Source organism: Hemiscyllium ocellatum, chromosome 35 (genome assembly GCF_020745735.1).
Source record: "Hemiscyllium ocellatum isolate sHemOce1 chromosome 35, sHemOce1.pat.X.cur, whole genome shotgun sequence".
NCBI classification, from domain to species: Eukaryota; Metazoa; Chordata; class Chondrichthyes; order Orectolobiformes; family Hemiscylliidae; genus Hemiscyllium; species Hemiscyllium ocellatum.
The window spans coordinates 36,250,063-36,270,822 of NC_083435.1; the positions used below are offsets into that span (position 1 = coordinate 36,250,063).

At 47.6% G+C, this 20,760-nt stretch overlaps 1 protein-coding gene and 1 non-coding gene across 3 annotated transcripts in view; one reads left to right on the forward strand and one right to left on the reverse strand.

Annotated features, from left to right (window-relative positions):
• LOC132832900 (class I histocompatibility antigen, F10 alpha chain-like) overlaps window positions 1-20,760 on the forward strand; it is a 195,129-nt gene that overhangs the window by 60,295 nt on the left and 114,074 nt on the right. The window lies entirely within an intron of this gene.
• On the reverse strand, window positions 17,960-18,123 carry LOC132833022 (U1 spliceosomal RNA). Its single transcript, XR_009647021.1, has one exon. It is a non-coding gene; the product is annotated as a U1 spliceosomal RNA (small nuclear RNA).

The following is a 20,760-nucleotide window of genomic DNA, read 5'->3' on the forward strand; positions in this document are numbered from 1 at the left end:
AAAACAACTAATCCAGGTCAGACAGCACCCATGGAGAGAGAGCAAGGGAACGGTCTGAGTCTACACGAGGCAACTTAGATATATGTGACAATAATAAATCAAATCAAGCTTGCATCTCTCGCACACACACACACTCCCACAGACTCAGACACACATACACACACACAGACACACACACACCACCACAGACACACACACACAGACACACACACATACATACACACACACAGACACGCACACATGGCAGATGGAGTTTAATTCATAAAAATGCGAGGTGCTGCATTTTGGGAAAGCAAATCTTAGCAGAATTTATATACTGAATGGTAAAGTCCCAGGGAGTGTTGCTGAACAAAGAGACCTTGGAGTGCGGGTTCATAGCTCCTTGAAAGTGGAGTCGCAGGTAGATAGGATAGTGAAGAAGGTGGATTGAGAGTATTGATTTTGGAGTTGGGAGGTCATGTTGTGGCTGTACAGGACATTGTTCAGACCACTTTTGGAATATTGCGTGCAATTCTGGTCTCCTTCCTACTGGAAAGATGTTGTGAAACTTGAAAGAGTTCAGAAAAGATTTACAAGGATGTTGCCAGGGTTGGCGGATTTGAGCTATTGGGAGAGGCTGAACAGGCTGGGGATGTTTTCCCTGGAGCGTCTGAGGCTGAGGGGTGACCTTATAGAGGTTTACAAAATTATGAGGGGCATGGATAGGATAAATAGACAAAGTCTTTTCCCTGGGGTTGGGGAGCCCAGAATTAGAGGGCATAGGTTTAGGGTGAGAGAGGAAAGATATAAAAGAGCCCTATGGGGCAACTTTTTCACTCAGGGGGTGGTACATGTATGGAATGAGCTGCCAGAGGAAGTAGTGGAGGCTGGTACAATTGCAACATTTAAGAGGCATTTGGATGGGGATATGAATAGGAAGGGTTTGGAGGGATATGGGCCGGGTACCGGCAGATGGGACTAGATTGGATTGGGATATCTGGTCAGCATGGACAGGTTGGATCGAAGGGTCTGTTTCCATGCTGTATATCTCTATGACTCCACATAGAGAGTATATAAAAGGCAGATGAATTCCTGTCACCTCCAGAACAAGACAATCCCTGTTCCATGAGATTCCTTCCACAGTTATGAAGATGCTACTTGACAAACCCAGACATTAAACCCCCAGACAGTCTAACTGTCCATTCGCTGTTTGCTCAGACTGCAGCTGACAACACACATAGGATCCTCCCCAGGAATGTACCAGGAAGAAAATGACTGGATGTAAACAGGGAGCGTCTGGGTGATAGGAGTAAAAGTCCCATGACACAGTCAGAGACAGTTCAAATGGAGCCTGGATCTCTGAAGAGGATTTAATGGGATAGTTCCATAGTTGTTGTGTATTGTTTCAGCTTGGGGCCCCTGTAAACAAAGGTTTGTTATGAATAAAGAATATTTTTGCAATATGTCCCTTCTGCTGTGTGAGAAGCTCCAGCTGAGAGCACTGTTTACTCGGTGCTTTGTGCTGCACTGTGTGACTGGGGCTGTGTGTTGGATATTGAGTGTGTTTATTGGAAGCATTTCCCTCTGATTTCCAGGCTGAGTTTTGTTAATGGTTCATTCCTGAATATGAGAAGGTGAAATGTAATTACCAGGAGGTGCAAAGTGTCTGGATTCTTATTTATTTCCTGTTGTTGAATTCTGAGCATGTATTGAAAACTGGTTATTATCTGGTGGACTGATAATTATCTCTGGGTAAAATTCCTGGAACTTCCTTTTTCCAATTTTGGTTCGTAACATCAGCTTCAACTTTCCAAAGCTGACACCAGACAGGGATTACAACAGTTTAAACAGGTCAGTATCATCTTCTGAAAAGACACGAGGATTGAGCAGCAAATGCTGATCTCGTGAAGAATGGGCTCACCTTGTGAGGGTTTGAATGGCAAAGGACTGAGGAATCAGCCCATTTATAAAAGAGGTCAGGGTATTGGAAGAAATTATCCTTCGTTTTCCTGACTTACAGAAGGATTGCAGTGTACCAGAGAATACAGAGAGGATAGACATCACAGTCAGATCCTGGGCATCACCCAAGGAACAATTATACAACTGTGGTCCTATCAAAGCAAGGCTGAACACAGAGAAAGTTGGGCAGTGAGATCATCATCTGGAAAGTGGGTGGGTCAGGGAACCTTTGACAGATCATCAGATCTGAAACTGGTCAGTGGTGTGGAGCCTTCCATCAGCACCAACCTTTCTGAGGATTTGGGTGTGGGTGATCAGTCAGGGTGAGGCTGGGAGGAAGTGTGAGTGGGATCTGAATGTGATGAGAGCTTCAATCATTCATCAAGCCTCTCCATGAACATCTGACTCATTCCTACAGGGGAGAGGCTGTTCAGGTATGAGGTGTGGAAGTGATTAAACTCAGTTAGCACCAAGTGTTCATCTGTTGTGTATGTGTGTTCATACAAGAACTATTACATGGTAGAGAAGCCTTTCAACAGTGAGTGAACTTTTCCAATTACAGACACATTTGTGCTGCAGAATAATCATTCAGATTTGAGGTTTGTAACCAGGATTTTCAAAACCCATCAGGTCTTATGAGTAATCAACATGTTCATATCGGGAGAAAACCATTACATGTGATGTGTGTAATAAATCATTCCCATCGTCATCAACCCTCCTAGTGCACCAATGTATTCACACAGGGGAGAGACCATTCATGTGCAAGAAATGTGATAAATCATTCTCCCAGTTATCAAACCTCCTTAGACACCAACATGTCTACACGGGAGAGAAACCATTCCAATGTGAGGACAACTCATTCTCTCAAGCAGGAAACTTCCACATACACTGATGCAGTCACAGAGGAGAGAAGCTATTTCATTGTGTGGTGTGTGACAACTCATTCCTGGCTTCATTCAGACCCCTCCTCCATCAGAGGATTCACACGGGGCGGGGGGAGAACCCATTCAGGTGTGAGGGGTGAGACAAGTCATTCTCACAAGCACCAAACCTCTGTACACACCAATGTCTTCCTACAGGAGAGAAACCAACGTGAAGTGTGTGACCAATCATTTTTGCAGTCAGGATACCTTCATTTACACTGGCAAGTGCACACAGCAGAGAAATTATTTCAGTGTGAGGTGTGTGATAAATCATTCCCTCTTCATCAAGATTTCTGCTCCACCCACAGACTCACACAGGGGAGAAACCACTCCGATGTGAAGTATGTAACAAATCGTTCTCATCACCATCAAACCTCCGCACACACCAACGTCTCCACACTGGGGTGAAACCCTTCAGGTGTAAGGTGTGTGACAAATCATTCTCTCAGTCAGGAGACCTCCGCTTGCACTAACGTATTCACACGAGGAGAAGTAGTTTATGTGTGAGGTTTGTGACAAATCATTCTGTAACTTATCCCAACTCCTCTGACATCAGAGCATTCACACGGGGGAGAGATCATTCAGCTGTGAGGTGTGAGTCAAGTCATTCCCAATATCATCAAGATCCTGCTCCACCAGGGGATCCATACAGAGGAGAAACCGTTTAGGGGTGAGGTGTGTGATAAATCATTCCCATGATCAGAATATCAACACATACACCAAAGTATTCCCACAGGAGAGAAATTGATTCAGTGTGAGGTTTGTGACAAATCATTCCCCACTTCATCGAGACTCCCGCTCTGTCAGAGGATTTATTTGATGGAGAAGCAATTCATTTGCAAGTTGTCATTTTCTGGGTCATCAAATCTACACAAGCATCAGCACACACAGGGGAGAACCCGGTCATGTGTGATGTGTGAATCAAATCATTCATGAATTTCTCAGCTCTGCACAGTCTTCAATGCATCCACACAGGGAGGTTCGACTGAAATGTGAAAAGTGAAAGAAATCACTCTCCTGCTCCATAAAGGATCTACACTGGGATGTAACCCTTCAAATGTGAAGCTTTCATGATGTCTTCAACCATCTGGGAATCCAGAGAGTTCACACATGGGAGAAATTCTTCAGCTTTCTAACTGTGTGTTTGTATCGTCAGTGTGTCTCCTGTCCAGCAACACACACACACAGGGGAGAAACGCTTTTGGAGTGAGTTCAATAATAAAACTCTCACATGGCTGTCAGATCTCCTGGAGCAGTGCATGTTCTGGATAAACCAAACCCTTCCAGTATTAGTTCACTGAAAACCAAGCCTCGTTATTCCATGGGTTCTCACAAGGGTGAGATGTGACCAGATGGTTAATACCTGCCTGTGATGACAATCGAAAAGGAGCAAACTGCATTAACTGTAACAAATGCACACCCCGCAGTGGGACACAAACATGTCATTAATTGCTAATATGCAAAACATTAACTAATCCCCAGTCAAAATCCAAACACACACTCACCTCTTTCATTCAAAGGCTGAACAAGACAAACAATAATTTCGGGAATATCGTGAATACACAATAAGTTGGTAAAAAGGCACAAAGTCTATGGATCCCAATTCAATCCGAAAGATGAAATAAAGTGACGTTCTCATCGCTATGTTTGTTTTTTTGTTGTTGATGTCATCATGTTGTTGCCAACTTTGGAACACCTCAGACAGTTGTCTCTCAGTTAGGTCTTGGTCTTAATTTCAATTTGAAGTTTTCATTCAAAGACTTTACAAAGACTTTGAATGTTATTTATTTTCCAATTAAAAACAGGAAACAAATTGATGTCACTTGCTGACTGGCTTGAAGGTCTGAACTCATCTCCCTCCTCTCAGTTCAGTGACAAACTTCCCTCTTAATATTAATTAGAACTTTTTACTGGGTAATGTCACTTTGAATGAAAGGAGATTTGGTGCCAGTGTGTAACACTGCAGTCTGGAATCCAGTTTCCATCCAATGTAGCTGCTCATGGAACCGTAGTGTCTGCATGGTTCCTCTTCTCCTTCGAGGGGTGTAAAACCTCAGAATCCAAATATCACTGTTCTCAGGCTTTATTTCCAGATAAAATATATCTTACCAAATATAAAGAGAGCATTCACTTCATAACCACTTCAGTAAAACTCAAACCAAGATCGCCCAGTTTATGCGTGTTGGGAGTGTGGTGCTAGAAAAGCACAGCTGGTCAGGCAGCATCCGAGAAGCAGGAGAACTGATAGTTCAGGCACAAGCCCTTTATCAGGAGGATAAAGGGGAGGGGGAGCTGAGAGAGAAATGGGAGGGAGGTGAGGCTGGGGGAAGTTAGTTGGGAAGGGGATAGGTCGATGAAGGTGGTGGGGAAAGGTGACAGGTCAGAGTGGAGGGTGGCTAGGAGGGAGCAGATACTTGGGAAGGACAATGGACAGGTGAAGATGGTGGTGCCAAGTTGGAGGTTTGGGACTGGGATAGGGTGGGAGAAGGGGAAGTGAGGAAATCCACTTTGATCCCAAGTGGTTGCAGGGTCCCAAGGTGGAAGATGAGGCATTCTTCCTCCAGGCATCGGGTGGGTATTGAATTGAATCGAATTTATTGTCCCATGTACCGAGGCACAGTGAAAAGCTTTGTCTTGTGAGCAACACAGGCAGATCACAGAGTTAAGTAGCACAGGTAAGTAAGTAATAGGTAAACAGCAGCAAAAGCGAAAACACAGGGACAGGCGAACGTTAAGAGTTTGTCAGATCTGCATGTACCTGGTGGAGTGGGACGGCGGGTTGAAGTGTTCAGCCAATGAGACGGTGGGGACGGTTGGTGCGGGTGCCCCAGAGGTGTCTCTGAAACTATCTGCAAGTTGGCGCCTGTCTCCTTGATGTAGAGGAGACTACATCGGGTGCAATGGATCCAGCAGATGATGTGTGTGGAGGCACAGATACATTTCTGTCAGATGTGGGAGGCCTTGGATGGAGGTGACAGGGGAAGGTGTGTGGGCGCAGGTTTTGAACTTCTTGCGGTGGCAGGGGAAGGTGCCGGGACTGGGATGTGGGCTGGTGAGGGGGGGGGGGGGGCATGGATCTGACAAGGGAGTTGTGAAGGGAATGGTCTCTCTGAAACACAGGTGGAGGTGGGAGGGAAATATATCCTTGGTGGTGAGGTCAGTTAGTAGTTGGCGGAAGTGGCGGAGGTTAATGCAATGTATCTGGAGGTTGGTGGGGTGGAAGGTGAGGACTGGGGGGTTCTGATCTTGTTGCGATTGGAAGGGCGTGATTCAAGGGCAGAGGTGCAGGAAGTGGAGGGGATGTGCTGGAGGGTATCGTCGACCACATGGAATGGGGGGGGGGGGGGTGTGGAATTACAATCTTTGAAGAAGGAGGCCATCTGGATTGTTTTATGGTGGGACTGGTCCTCCTGGGAGCAGATGCAGCGGAGGTGGAGGATTTGGGAATAAGGGATGGCCTTTTTACAAGAGGCAGGTTGGGAGGAGGTGTAATCCAGGGAGCTGTGGGAGTCAGTGAGTTTGTAGTCTATATCTGTGGTTAGTCGAATGCTGGAGTTGGAGATGGAGAGGTCCAGGAAGGGGAGAGAGGTGTCTGAGATGGTCCAGGGGAATTTGAGGTCAGAGTGGAAGGTGTGAGTGAAGTTGATGAACTGTTCAACCCCCTCAAGGGAGCACGAGGCAGCACCGATACAGTCATCAATGTAGCGGAGGAAAGGGTGGGGAATGGTGCCGGTGTAACTGTGGATGACCGAGACGGTCCAGGTGAATTTGAGGTGGGGGTGGAATGTGATTTGGTGAATGTGATGACCTTTTAACCTTTATAAGTTTATAAGTGACCTTGCTTTGAAAACTGCAGTTAAATTTCCAAATTTGGAGTCAACAACTTGAAACTTCCCTGTGGGCTGATACCCAACAATTGAAGAGTTGTAGGCTGTTTATTTTTTTTAAAGAAGCTGTGAAACGTTTTGTTGAAGTGTGATTTCTGAATCACTGGTTTGGATGTTTGAAAGCGGGTTTACTTGCAGCATACACAGATGCAGGTTCGTGGCTGCAATTTACAGGTCAGAGGGTTCTCCTTTGTCAGCTAAAGTTAAAGTGTTAATTTTATGAGTTAATATGGAATGAAGTAGCACTGGCCGCTTCATTATCTGCTGTTTTAGAATTGTATACTTTTAGATTAGATTAGATTCCCTACAGTGTGGAAACAGGCCCTTCAGCCCAACAACTCCACACCGACCCTCCGAAGAGTAACCCACACAGACCCATTTCCCTCTGACTAACGCACCTATCCTATGGGCAATTTAACGTGGCCAATTCACCTAACCGGCACATCTTTGAACTGTGGGAGGAAACCGGAGCACCCGGAGGAAACCCACGCAGACTCAGGGGGAGAATGTGCAAACTCCACACAGACAGTCGACTAAGGCTGGAATCAAACCTGGGACCCTGGTGCTGTGAGGCAGCAGTGCTAACCATTAGGCCACCTTGAGGAGTGGAAGTCACGTGACCAATGCCGCCATCATTGGGTTTATGACCCGTGCAAATGTTAAGTGGAACATTATTAATACATCACCTTATTGGATGGATGGAACTTACCATTCAATTGTGTGAGGGATTTTATTTCCAACAGGTCCTTTGTAGTAGATGAGAGCACACTCGTCAGTCTTCCAGACCCATCAGGAGGTCCCTGGATGTCACTTTTTTGCCTGATGTTGACTTTGTGGAAGATTATTTATAATTCCAGTTAAATAATTATATCATCCTTTCTTTAATCACAGTCACTGCACATGGCTATACAAATAAGTATGACCAATTGTTTTTCACATCGTTCTTGTCACAACAACGCCATGTCGGTGAAACAGAACTTGGGTCATCTCCCAGGCAGTGAGGTTTGTATCTAGAGCATTAACACCAACTGGACAATGCAATGCCCAGATTGAGAAAGAGATCCTGGCTTGGAGTTCCTTCCATTCACTCGGCTGCTCACTAACTACTAAAAACAATCGCCAAAAGCAGAAAGGACAACCTGACAGTGGTAATCCCAAGCAGCAGGTCATCAGGAAAGAAATACTGATCATAAGACATGGGACTGCCCAGAAATACCTTTGCGAAAATTTTCCACTCTCCTCTCATTGATCTTTTTAAAAGTAACCTAGATATCCACTTTCCTCAAACCTGACCACAAAAATGATCAACCCTGAAGCAGGCAGAACAACAAGAGTTACTGTCTTCCTCTGACCATCTTATGTACAACAATAGAGTCATAGAGTCATAGAGATGTACACCACGGAAACAGACCCTTCAGTCTACCCATCCATGCCGACCAGATATCCCAACCCAATCTAGTCCCACCTACCAGCACCCGGCCCATATCCCTCCAAACCCTTCCTATTCATATACCCATCCAAATGCCTCTTAAATGTTGCAATTGTACCAGCCTCCACCACATCGTCTGGCAGCTCATTCCATACACATACCATCCTCTGTGTGAAAAAGTTGCCTCTTAGGTCTCTTTTATATCTTTCCCCCCTCACCCTAAACCTATGCCCTCTAGTTCTGGACTCCCCAGTCCCAAGGAAAAGACTTTGTCTATTTATCCTATCCATGCCCCTCATAATTGTATAAACCTCTATAAGGTCACCCCTCAGCCTCCGACGCTCCAGGGAAAACAGCCCCAGCCTGTTCAGCCTCTCTCTATCCTCCAAATCCTCCAACCCTGGCAACATCCTTGTAAATCTTTTCTGAACCCTTTCAAGTTTCACATCTTTCCTAAAGGGAGGAGACCAGAATTGCACACAATATTCCAACAGTGGCCTAAACAATGTCCTGTATACCTGCAACATGACCCCCCAACTCCTGTACTCAATACCCTGACCAAATAAAGGAAAGCATACCAAATGCCTTCTTCACGATCCTATCTACCAGTGACTCAAAGCTGAGTACACTCTCGTTCAGGGATAGGAATGTAATACAATCCTGTTCACTCCGAAATGGACCAGCATTTGATAATGCCTTTCATATCCACCAGATGTCTCCCATCCCGTAACAGTCAATCAGCTACTTTTGGAGATCAGTCATTGTTCCAGTGTCCATGCACGTGACAGCTTCTGCAAACGTCCCTGTGACAGTGACCGAACAATCTATCTCTTGTGGTGCTGACTGACAGCCAAGTACAGGCCAGACGCTGGGGACAACTCCCCCCACTCCTCCTTGAAGAAATGGCATCAGAATATTTACATCTCCCTGAGAGAGCAGGCAGGGCCTCAGTTTAGTGTGTCAGCCAGAAAGTGGTAACACTGACGTGACAGCACTCTCTCTCCATTAGACCGGAGTCTGACAGAATAACACACCCTTGTACACATGCTCCAGTTTCATGGTCGCATTAGGTATGTGCATATCCGGGTGGGGAAAAGCAACTGACATTGCTGTGTTTTATAGGGTTCAGTTGGGAATATGATTCTTTAGAATAACCTTGACAGAATAACCTTAGGAATAGCCTTTACATGAGTGCAATGAAATGATTGCAATTTCATTGCTTTAGCACCAGTCTTGGTACAGGGTACTTAGGTACAGATACTTTAAATCTTGTTGTAGAATTTAAAGAAAGAACTAAACATTTATTACAAAGCTTTCCAAAGTACTTGAACTATAGAATAAGAATAAAAGGTATTTTTAGAAGTTACTCAAATTAACGACCATTCAACTGAGGCTGTGCCCACTGGGCTTGAGAACACAATGCCTCACTGCCTCCATGCACTGGCCTCGGGCCTGGGGCTTCTCTCTGGAACTCGCCTCTGAGACTGGTCCCAGCTTGGACAGCCTCCCCCTCTGGGCTCTAACCCGTGAGTTTCCATCTGGGACCCATCCCCTCCACTCTCCATGGCCTGGACAGCCTCCCCCTCTGGGCTCTAACCCGTGAGTTTCCATCTGGGACCCATCCCCTCCACTCTCCATGGCCTGGACAGCCCCCCTCTGGGCTCTAACCCGTGAGTTTCCATCTGGGACCCATCCCCTCCACTCTCCATGGCCTGGACAGCCCCCCTCTGGGCTCTAACCCGTGAGTTTCGATCTGGGACCCATCCCCTCCACTCTCCATGGCCTGGACAGCCTCCCGCTCTGGGCTCTAACCCACGACTCTGTCTCTGTGACTCACCTTTAATAGGATGTGCATAATTGGGAAAGTTATTTTGTGAAAATGAACCTAGATTTCAGTGGGTGAGTATTCTAACTAATCATTTCCTAGCTCGGATTTGATTTCATTTGATTTATTTGTTGTTATGTGTTTTTTGTTACAAAATACAGTAAAAAGTGTTGTATTGTGTTATCATTCACTGGCATCATCTTAAAACACACACAAAAACCCAAAGCATTGAATATACAGGCAGCAAAATAAAGGAAACAATGTTCAACTTGACAGTCCCTCTTGTTCACTGCCTCCCCCATGGACCTGGGGATGAGGTACGAGGCCCCCTTTGCCAAGCTGCTGCTGGCATGGAAGTGTCTACTCTTCAGCATGAAATAATCAGAGCTGCCTTCAAAGGATTTGTCTGTTCAAGTTAAAAAACTTCTACTGCATGAACAATGGCCGAATCCAAGGTCACAGATATTAACCAGAGGATTTTTTTATTACAATCTAATGTTGAACTGAAACTTCAACTGTCCTCCATAAATCGCTTTTATGTAAGGATAAAAGGGATTAGTTAGACACTGATAGTAAGGCAGTCATGACCTGTAAAAAGAGCAGGAGTTAACATTTTATTTCATAGTCACTGTAAAATCCTTAACCTTAAAAGAAATCATGTTAAATTTCCATAATCGAAATCAGATTCAAAACAGTCTCAGATCTCAAGCTCCTGGGAACAAAGCACAAACACTCAATCACCAACAAACAAATGTGCATTCAAACTGAATCACAAAGGGTTAAATTTTCTACCAGCTGTACAGCTCTTTTCTCTCTCTTACACACACACACACACACACACACACACACACACACACACACACACACACACAGCATCCCACAGGCACTTTCTGAGCTTCCCACAACAGCACCTCTAGGTGCTCCTCGCTTCCCCCCTCTATCTTTTGAATATCTTTCTGGATGTCTGGCCATGAGTTAGTTACAAGGTGTACCCTCAGTAGCCCTTCAGCTACTAGCCCTTCCGACTTGAAGCAGAATCTGATCCCTCCTGACTGAAAGGCTGTTTTCCATTGACATATAGATTCAATCATTTACAAACCCAGTCTTCGTCCGACCCATCCTTTGGCCAGAAGACGGTGGGACAAAGAATGGATTCCTTAGTCCACACAAAGCAACAATATTTCATCATCTTTTTCCTATCTTTTCCCCTTGTCCCATTTTTCAACATCCATCCCAAGTGTGGACTTTCTGGAGGGATGTCTTCTGGGAATTCTTTCCCCTTTATCCCAGGTGCCTCATTTTTACTTCCTTTGCCTCCCATCGTGGTCAACCCATCAGTCCCTTAATTTGACAGGGATCACACTCCCAGTCCCCAAGGCAATTCTAACTCAAACCCCAATCAAACCCAGGGGACTCTAACCTCAATCAAACTTCGGGGACCATCCCTCCCAAAGGACTTTCTGGAGGTACGTTGTCAGGGACCCCGCCTCCATTCCCATTTCCTTTTTTATCCTCAGAGGCTCTGTCCTTACCCTCAGTGCAGCCTATATTGAGTTTCTTCGTTAGTCCCTGATTAACTACTAGAAATCAATCCCAGCCACCAAGGCAGTTCTTAAAAGTCAATGTTCCTACCTTGGTCTGTGCACGGAGTTGCCTGGCCGTTCTCCGCATTCAGAGCTGGCTTTACTCTCCCCACTGCATGGTTCTGATGTCTCCTTTCAAAGATTCTTACCACTAATCCAAGGCACGAGACCGCTCCTCAACCAGGAACAGGACGCATCTTCTCAGTGTCCAGGGACAGCCTTTCCCTCCCAGCGATGGAAGATATCCCGGACCAGCCCCCAATTGTGGGAAATAGAACCCACTAAGTTCAATAATTTCAGTCTGAGACAAGATCTGAAGCAGCAGTATTTCACTCTCGTGGTCTATTTTTAGCGTATATCCTCCCTCACTGCCAGCTGCTTCCTTGCTTGCTAAAGCGATATTTCCTTCCAGTCTTTGCCCATCCTGAGCGTTATGACCTCCTGATTGTGGTCTGGTTTGTTTTTGCAGAAGCGGGAACCAGATGCTTGTACCTGTTTGGACAGACATTTCTAGCTTAACCTATACCCCCTCCCCGCACAGCACCTTATCTACTTGTCTGTAACATCTACATTGTTTTCAGGCACATTTCATTCTTGTATGTACATTTTAGCTAATACAAAAACAATTATACATTTCCTTCACATAGTTTTCATTCTTGTTAACTCAGCCCTTGGCTGAAACAATTACACACTGGTGTGAGTTCATTTACCTTGCATAAGTAATTATGGTTGCAGAAGTAACAATGCTTTACCTATATCCCATACATTCCTGGTTCAATGTTGCTTGGGGACAAATGTAACTGATCCCACTTGTTGGGAATTGATCCCTGCAGTACAGGGACAGGGACAAAACCTCCACACCATCTCTCCAACAAGCATCCCACCCAGACTGACTGTATAACCCTGCATTTCCCATGGCCAATCCACCTAACCTGCACACCTTTGGACTGTGGGAGGAAACTGGAGCACCCACAGGAAACCCACACAGACACAAGGAGAACGTGCAAACTCCACACACACAGTTCCGAGAGGCTGGAATTGAGCCCAGATCCCTGGTGCTGTGAGGCAGCAGAACTAACCACTGAGCCACTGCACCAACAGGTTGGTGTCTGAAGGATTGTGTGGGTCTGGTGCACATTGTACAAAGTTCCCCTGCAGGAAGCACTGAGCCTTCAGCCCACAGACCAGATGGGGCCAGAAACCGATGAAATGGAGGCTCCCAACATGGATGTGACTGGAGCCAGGCCTCATGGAGCAGCTGAGGAAACCCCGCCTGCAGCTGCCAGGGCAGCTCGAGAGCAGCTGGGGGTTGACGGATTTGGACATTGAGAAGGAGAACATCCCTCTCCCTCCCCCAGGAAATCAGAGAGAAGAGCAGTGGAGATGGAGGGAAACAAGGGACATTTTAGTTCAGCAGCAAATAGACTTTGCAGGATGTTTGTGGGAGATATTACTGAACAATGTCAACTTCATCTGGTCAGGTCAAAACCTTTCAGATCATTTATATTAATGACCAGTTTCTCTACTTTGTAAACTGCTTCAATGACATGTCATTTAAAATTGTTTTGTACAATTTGAAATTATTCCAGGCCAATCTATAAATAAAAAAAGGACTCCACACAGAACAGGGACAGTTGAAAATTTAGTAATAGAACACTTCTTAAATAAAACATTTCCCCAAAGTGAAACAGTAAAAATTCACCTTCTCATCAGTGCCTGACAATGACTCTCACAGGGGCAGGAGGGGGGGCAGGTAAAGCCGACTTGCCCAGTTAGAGCTGCCACCCTCATGCCTCCTGTATCTCCCCCTGTGCCCATGTCCTGCCCCCCTCCTGTCCCAGAGACATGCCCAGCAGCTGAGAACTCCTCCCTGGGGAGCTGCTGGCCAGAAGCTGCATCCATGAGAGCTCCAGCTGCTGTCCCGTGGGCCTGCCCTGTTTCTGTACTCGGAGCTGGCAGGAGGCCTTCTATTGGGCTGCTTTGTATTCCTGCCCGAGCAGCTGTCTCCAACTGCTGGGTTTGTATTGGCCTCTGGTTAGGGGGCCTTGCAGCATCCTCCATGTGGCCAGAAGGATTGAGATGGGTCTGCTTTGGACCAGGCAATGCATCAGGAATGCTTTTTCTCCAAAGGCCCAGCTGCTGAGTAGCCCTTGTCTGAAGCCCTCCCCCATCTCCTGTGTGGAAGTCATTTTGTCACCTACTAATTGTGTGGAAACCATGTTATCACGTAACTCAGCGCCACAACCTGAAGAAGGCCTTTTTAACCTCTGTCAAGGAATCCTCAGCAGCAGGACACAGGGAGCAGCTGGACTTTAACTCTGGGGCATGTCACAGTGTGAGATTAGAATGGGAAAGCAGGATGGTCACACAAACCATTCACTTTGATGCAGTAAAAGGTTGGGTTGCTGCAGAATTCAGCAGCAGGGCAACCGAATGTGGAACAGATCCTGTGCATGGATAATCTAGCACATAACTGTGGAAGGAATCCCATGGAACAGGGATTGTCTTGGTATGGAAGGGACATGAATTCATCTGCCTTTTACATAGTGCGTGTGTGTGTCTGTGTATGTATGTGTGTCTGTGTCTATGTGTGTTTTTGTGTGTGTGTGTCTGTGTGTCTACTGTGTGGGCGGCATGGTGGCAAGCACTGCTGCCTCACAGCGCCTGAGACCCAGGTTCAATTCCCGACTCAGGTGACTGGCTATGTGGAGTTTGCACGTTCTCCCCGTGTCTGCGTGGGTTTCCTCCGGGTGCTCCGGTTTCCTCCCACAGTCCAAAGATGTGCGGGTCAGGTGAATTGGCCATGCTAAATTGCCCGTAGTGTTAGGTAAGGGCTAAGTGTAGGGGTATGGATGGGTTGCGGGTCGGTGTGGACTTGTTGGGCTGAAGGGCCTGTTTCCACACTATAAGTAATCTAATCTATGTGTGTGTGTCTGAGTCTGTGGGGGTGTCTCTGTGTCTGTGTGTGAGAGAGAGATGCAAGCTTGATTTGATTTATTATTGTCACATGTATCTAAGTTGGCTCGTGTAGACTCATACCGTTCCCTTGCTCTCTCTCCATGGGTGCTGTCTGACCTGGATTAGGTGTTTTCAGTCCAGGTCCCAGCATCTGCAGGAATTTGCTGACAGTGGAAAGTGTTGTTTTGTGTGCAGTCCAGGCAGATGATACCATACAAAGACCATGTGGTGATTGAACAGGTCTCATTTCCCCCTCCTTACAAAACACGTGATCACTCAGGCAACTTTCATCCAACACCAAGGTGAGTGTTTTCCAGGTTCCTGGGGGATCTGTGAGTGATCACAATTCTCACGATATCATAGAATCGCACAGAATAGGACAAGGGCCCAGTGGGGTCTCTCTCTGACCTTTTGGTGATAACTATCATCCCGGCTGCAGGTGGCTGTGGCACTGGGGGTTTAGAGAAACTATTCTTCATGAACAAAGTTACAAATCACACAACATCAGGTTATAGTCCAACAGGTATATTAGGAAGTACTAGCTTTCAGAGCGCTGCTCCTTCTGTGGTAGCTGTGGAACAGGATCATAAGACACAGAATTTACAGCAAATGATCTCAGTGTCATGCAACAGAAACGATATTTTGAACAAACCTAAATTGCTGTTGAGTCTTTCATCTTTTCGAATAGAGCGGGCCACATCGTATTCTCGATGGAGCAACACCACCACCTTGTGGCCGATGTCGGTACTCTACGAATTTATTCTTTTCCTGCATTACCAGCTCTGGGCAGTTGGTGGTGCTATTGTCCGTCTTCCACCTTGAAGCCACCGCATTGCCATCGTTTATTATGAAGTTATTTTTCGAAATACAATTTGTCAGATAAAGAACTTCCCTATTCTACAGGCATGACCCTGATCTTCTAGTCACATGGTTTTAATTGACTCAATCTCATTCCAACTTCTCCTTTTTGTTCGTACACCTACACTCTTCCGATGAATAATTACAATAACTAGAGAGACAGCAATATCTCATCTTTCTATTTGTAACCTTCCAGACTCAACATCAAATTCAACAATTTTACTTCCAAATTGCCGACACCATTGTTTTTGGGTGATGTGTTTTGGTGATGTTGCTGTGATTCCTATCAACATGCCATTGAAATACACCTTTACATGTCCCACTGCTATTTCCTCCTGCCTTGCTCTCACCATCACTTCACCATTTCGCCTTCCGCTCTCTGCCCTGTCTTCTTTCTGCATTGCCTCCTGTTCTTATCGCACCACCGCATTTTTCCCTGCGTCTCCACAAACACAGAATCTGCAACATCTTTGACCTTTTCCCAGTTTTGGCCAAAGTTCACAGAACTGAAACATTTTGATTTTGTGAAAGTGCGATCCATTGGATGTGATCGACACTGAATGAATGCCGCAGTTCCGTTTGTCGCCAGGAGGTGGCAGACCTCTACCATCAGCGGCAACTGCGGGATAATTTTTTGCTTGCAGTACCAGACACTACCAGCAGGTGGAAATATTGCACCGACTGGGACAAAACTGTTCAGATCCATTCAATGTGACAGGAGGCACAGAGGGGAAAATTGTCCAGAAATACTGCCCCTTAAAATCCAATGGTGTTACCGTCCCTGAATCCACCAGGACCAACATCCTTGGGGTTACCATTGACCAGAAACACCATTGGACTCAGCACATACACACGGTGGCTACAAGAACAGTCAGAGACTCGGAATACTGCGGTGAGTAAGTCACCTCCTGACTCTCCAACACCTCTCCATTACCTACAAGGCACAAGCCAGGAGTGTGATGGAGTATTCCCCTCTTACCTGGATGGGTGCAGCTCCAACAACACTCAAGGAGCTTGACACCTTCCAAACCCACAGCCACTTCCATCGGGAAGGAGATGGGCAGCAGATATACAGGAACACCACCACCCTCAAATTCCCCGCCAAGCCATTCACCATCCTGATTTGGAAATATATCACTGTTCATTCACTGTCACTGGGAGAACATTCTGGAATTCCCACCCTCAGGGCACTCACCCCATTTGGATGATGTTTTGATCTCTCTGTCCTTGGTCTCCCTGCCCATAAATTCTGTTTCCTGTGCTTCCCTCTCACTCCACCTGACCAAGGGCTGATGCTCCAAACACCAGTGATTCCGAAGGAACCGATTGGACTCTAACCTGGTGTCATGGGAATTCTGACAGTAACCTGGGACACACCCGGTCTATCACTAACCAGGGTCAGTAACCTGGGACACACCCAGTCTATCACTAACCTGGATCAGTAACCTGGGACACAACCGGTCTATCACTAACCAGGGTCAGTAACCGGGGATACACCCAGTCTATCATTAACCTGGATCAGTAACCTGGGATAAACCCGGTCTATCACTAACCAGGGTCAGTAACCTAGGACATACCCGGTTTATCACTAACCAGGGTCAGTAACCTTGGATACACCCGATTTATCACTAACCTGGATCAGTAACCTGGGCACACTCAATCTGTCATCAGCCTGGGTCAGTAACCTGGGACAGACTCAGTCTATCACTAACCAGGGTCAGTAACCTGGGACAGACCCAGTCTATCACTAACCAGGGTCAGTAACCTGGGTCACACTCGGTCTATCACTAACCTGGATCATAACCTGGGACACACCTGGTCTATCACTAGCCAGGGTAGTAACCTGGGACAGACCTGAGAGCTGGATAGGAGCAGACTGGAGCCTTGGAGCAGAGCGAAAGCGGTAATTGAACTGGAGGTGGTTGTGGAGCTGGGGGAAGCTTGCTGTGAAGGTGATAGGTACATGCAAGTGGGTGGGGTTTGGGAGAATTGATGGGGATAGGTCAGTGTGGAGTGTGGAGTGGATAGGTGGGAAGAAAAATAGACAGGTGGGACAAGTCAAGTGGAGGGTGGGGTCTGAGATGAGGTGGGGCGTGAAAGATGAGGAAACGGGATGAAGTCAACATTGATGCTGTGTGGTTGGAGGGTCTGAAGGCGGAAGATGAGGGATTGCTCCCCCCAGGCGTGAGGTGGGCTGGATTTTGCACTTTGTAGCTCAGGGTGTTGATGCCCTTGCTTGATAGGTTGGCAAAGAAGCAAATGGTGGTAAGACATGGAGCAGATGGTGACTGAGAGCAGTTAAGAGGGAAGGTGTTTAAGCCACATGTTGAGAGATATAGTGAGGAAATAGAGGGAAATGGTCGCATATGCAGCAGAGATTTGGTGGGCTTAACGGTTTTAAACTTAGGACTGCTCCTGCTTGGAGAGGGAAGAAAGGTATACCAAAGACTGCCCGAGCAAACTTGGGCGCTTACGTAGCAGCGAGAAGGCAAAGTTGCAGTATAACAGCACTGCCTACAGAAAACGTGCAACTCAGATTCTGTCATTGGCTTGTAAATCAGGGGAGAGCGCGAACGCAGTCCCCCACTACCACAAATTTTGCAGTCGAGTATCCCGCATGTGGGGACATCGCAGGTGTCAGCACACCCAAAGTGCAATGGGATAGCCTTGACCTGGGAGCACCTTTTTTTTATTTCAAAAATATACTTTATTCTTAAAATAGTCATAAAATAATTTGATACACTGTACATTTGGTAATGCCATACATATGTCAACATTTACATACACAGCTCAGAATTTTCATTATTACATACAGATCTGTGCATTTCTCATTCATATATTGAGCTGAGGCGTCAGCAGAGCCCAAATGACTGCAGGGCCCCTTGATCTTCTTTAAACAGGCAGATGTTAAACGGTGGTCTTTCCCCACCGCGCCTTGGCGGCAGCTGCCCCAAGCTTCAGTGCGTCCCTCAACACGTAGTCCTGGACCTTGGAATGTGCCAGTCTGCAACACTCAGTTGGGGTCAACTCCTTCAGCTGGAAGATCGACAGGTTTCGGACCGCCCAGAGAGCGTCCTTCACCGAGTTGATGATCCTCCAGGCGCAGTTGATGTTTGTCTCGGTGTGCGCCCCAGGGAACAGGCCGTAGAGCACGGAGTCCCGCGTCACGGCGCTGCTCGGGACGAACCTCGACAAATACCACTGCACATAGTCACCCCTCTCAGGCTCGCATCCTTCCTGATGGACTCGGCAAATGGCTCTATGCAGCACACAAACAAGGCAGGAGAGAGAGGGCAGCCCTGCCTGAATCCAGATCTGACTGGGAAGCTATCTGATTCCCACCCATTGATTGAGACTGCACTGACAATGTTGGTGTAGAGTAGTCTGATCCAATTGCAGATTCCCTCCCCAAAGCCCATTTTGGAGAGAACCTCTCTCACTGTAACCTGTGCGGAGAGGCGGGCCACATGTACAAGGCCTGCCCAAGACGAGGAGACGCCACCTACGCACAGATGGCCGGAGGTGGTAACACGAGCTGGAGACCTGACTAGGACCAGCAAGGCACCACAAAACAGCACGGGAACGGCGTCTGGAGGCACCGAGAAGGAAGGGAAGGTTTTGTGGAGCAGACGGCAGACAGCAGGCGATCCAACCTCCTTCAAGGCAGGCCGAGGAAATGGAAGAGGAGGAATCAAAGGAAGCAGAGGATTGGATCACAGTCAAAAACAGGAAGAGGAAAACTCTCGGGGGCCCCAAAGCCACCCAGAGAAGGGGGAAACGACACCAGCAAGTCGAGGATACAGGCAGCTCTTCCGATGGTGAGGACGGGCGCAAGAAGGGTCGCCACCAGAGGAAGAGACAGAGCGCCATGGGGAGAAAGGAGGGCAGCACCACCCAGGAAGGGAAAGACGATCCCTCTGTGGGGATGGGTAAAGGCCTCCCCCCACCCGGTGAGAACCAAGAGGTACCCACTGGCCCACAGCTCCAGGTAACTGGGAGCAGCGGTCCTGTGACAGCCCCGCTGTCAGATGGAGAACTGAACAGTGCGGACCCTGGGCTCGACACAAAGACACCAGAGCGGGGAAATGGCTCCAGCGTGGAGCCGGACAGCTACCTCAGCCCTGGGATGGTCCAGCAGTTTGCCGTCACCACGGGGATGCACACAGCTACCCCAGAGGAGCAAGACCAGCAGCAAATGGACACTGTTAACCTTGTAAATTGTTAAAATGGGATTTAAAATTGCCAGCATCAATGTGTGTAGCATCAAATCGGCTACGCGATGTGTTTCAACGGTGGCCTTCCTGGCCAGCGTTAAAGCCGACCTCCTGTTTCTGCAGGAGTGTGGGATACCGCACCTCAGCAGCTACAGGAGATGGTCGAGCTTGTGGGCCCATGGGCAGTCAGTTTGGTCGGGGGGCAACGATAGCCGCGCCTCCGGCCTGGGTATCCTGTTGCGAGGAGGCAACGTCACCATCTCCGAGGTTAAGGAGGTGGAGGGCGGGAGCCTCCTCGTCGCCGACGTTATGTACAGGAATGCTCCCCTGAGACTGATCAATGTGTACGCCCCAGTGGGTAAGAGTGAACGGTTGGCCGTCCTGCAGCAGCTTCCACTGTTGCTGGCTACATCCAGGCTGGTCATTCTGGCCGGAGACTTCAACTGTATCATTGATGCAGATGGACGATCCGGCGGGGGGGACAGTAAACTGGACGCCACGTCCAGTGCCCTGATGGACGCGGTAAAAGATGCCAAGCTGCACGACGTCTTCAGCACCCCTGCAGACGGAGCGCAGCGTAGATACACCTGGTCACGGGCAGACGGGTCTATCCGCTCAAGGATAGATTACCTGTTTGTGTCCCGAACGCTCTCGGTCAGATCCACCGATGTCAAGCCGGTGTTCTTCTCTGACCACTGCCTCCTGCTGGCCGACTGTCACCTACAGAACGAGCAGCGGGTGGGTAAGGGAACGTGGAAGCTGAACACCAAGCTGTTGACCCCGGGAAACATTGAGGAGCTCAAGAGGGACTACGCAGGTTGGAGAACCGTGAAGCCCCTCTTTGAGTCTCCAGCAGACTGGTGGGAAACAGTTAAAGGGAACATCAAGAGGTTCTTCATCCTCAAAGGTGTTCAGGAGGCGAGAGAGAGGCGGGGAAAACTGTCCCAGCTCCAGGAAAGTATGCAGAACCTGCTCCTGCTGCAGACGATGGGGGTCGATGTCACGGAGGACCTCAAGGAGGTGAAGGGCCAGCAACCCTCACTCTTTGCCTCGGAGGCCTCCAAGATAATCTTCCGGTCCAGGGTCCGCTCGGTGGAGCAGGACGAGACGTGCTCACGTTTCTTCTTCCAGAAGGTGCACAAAGA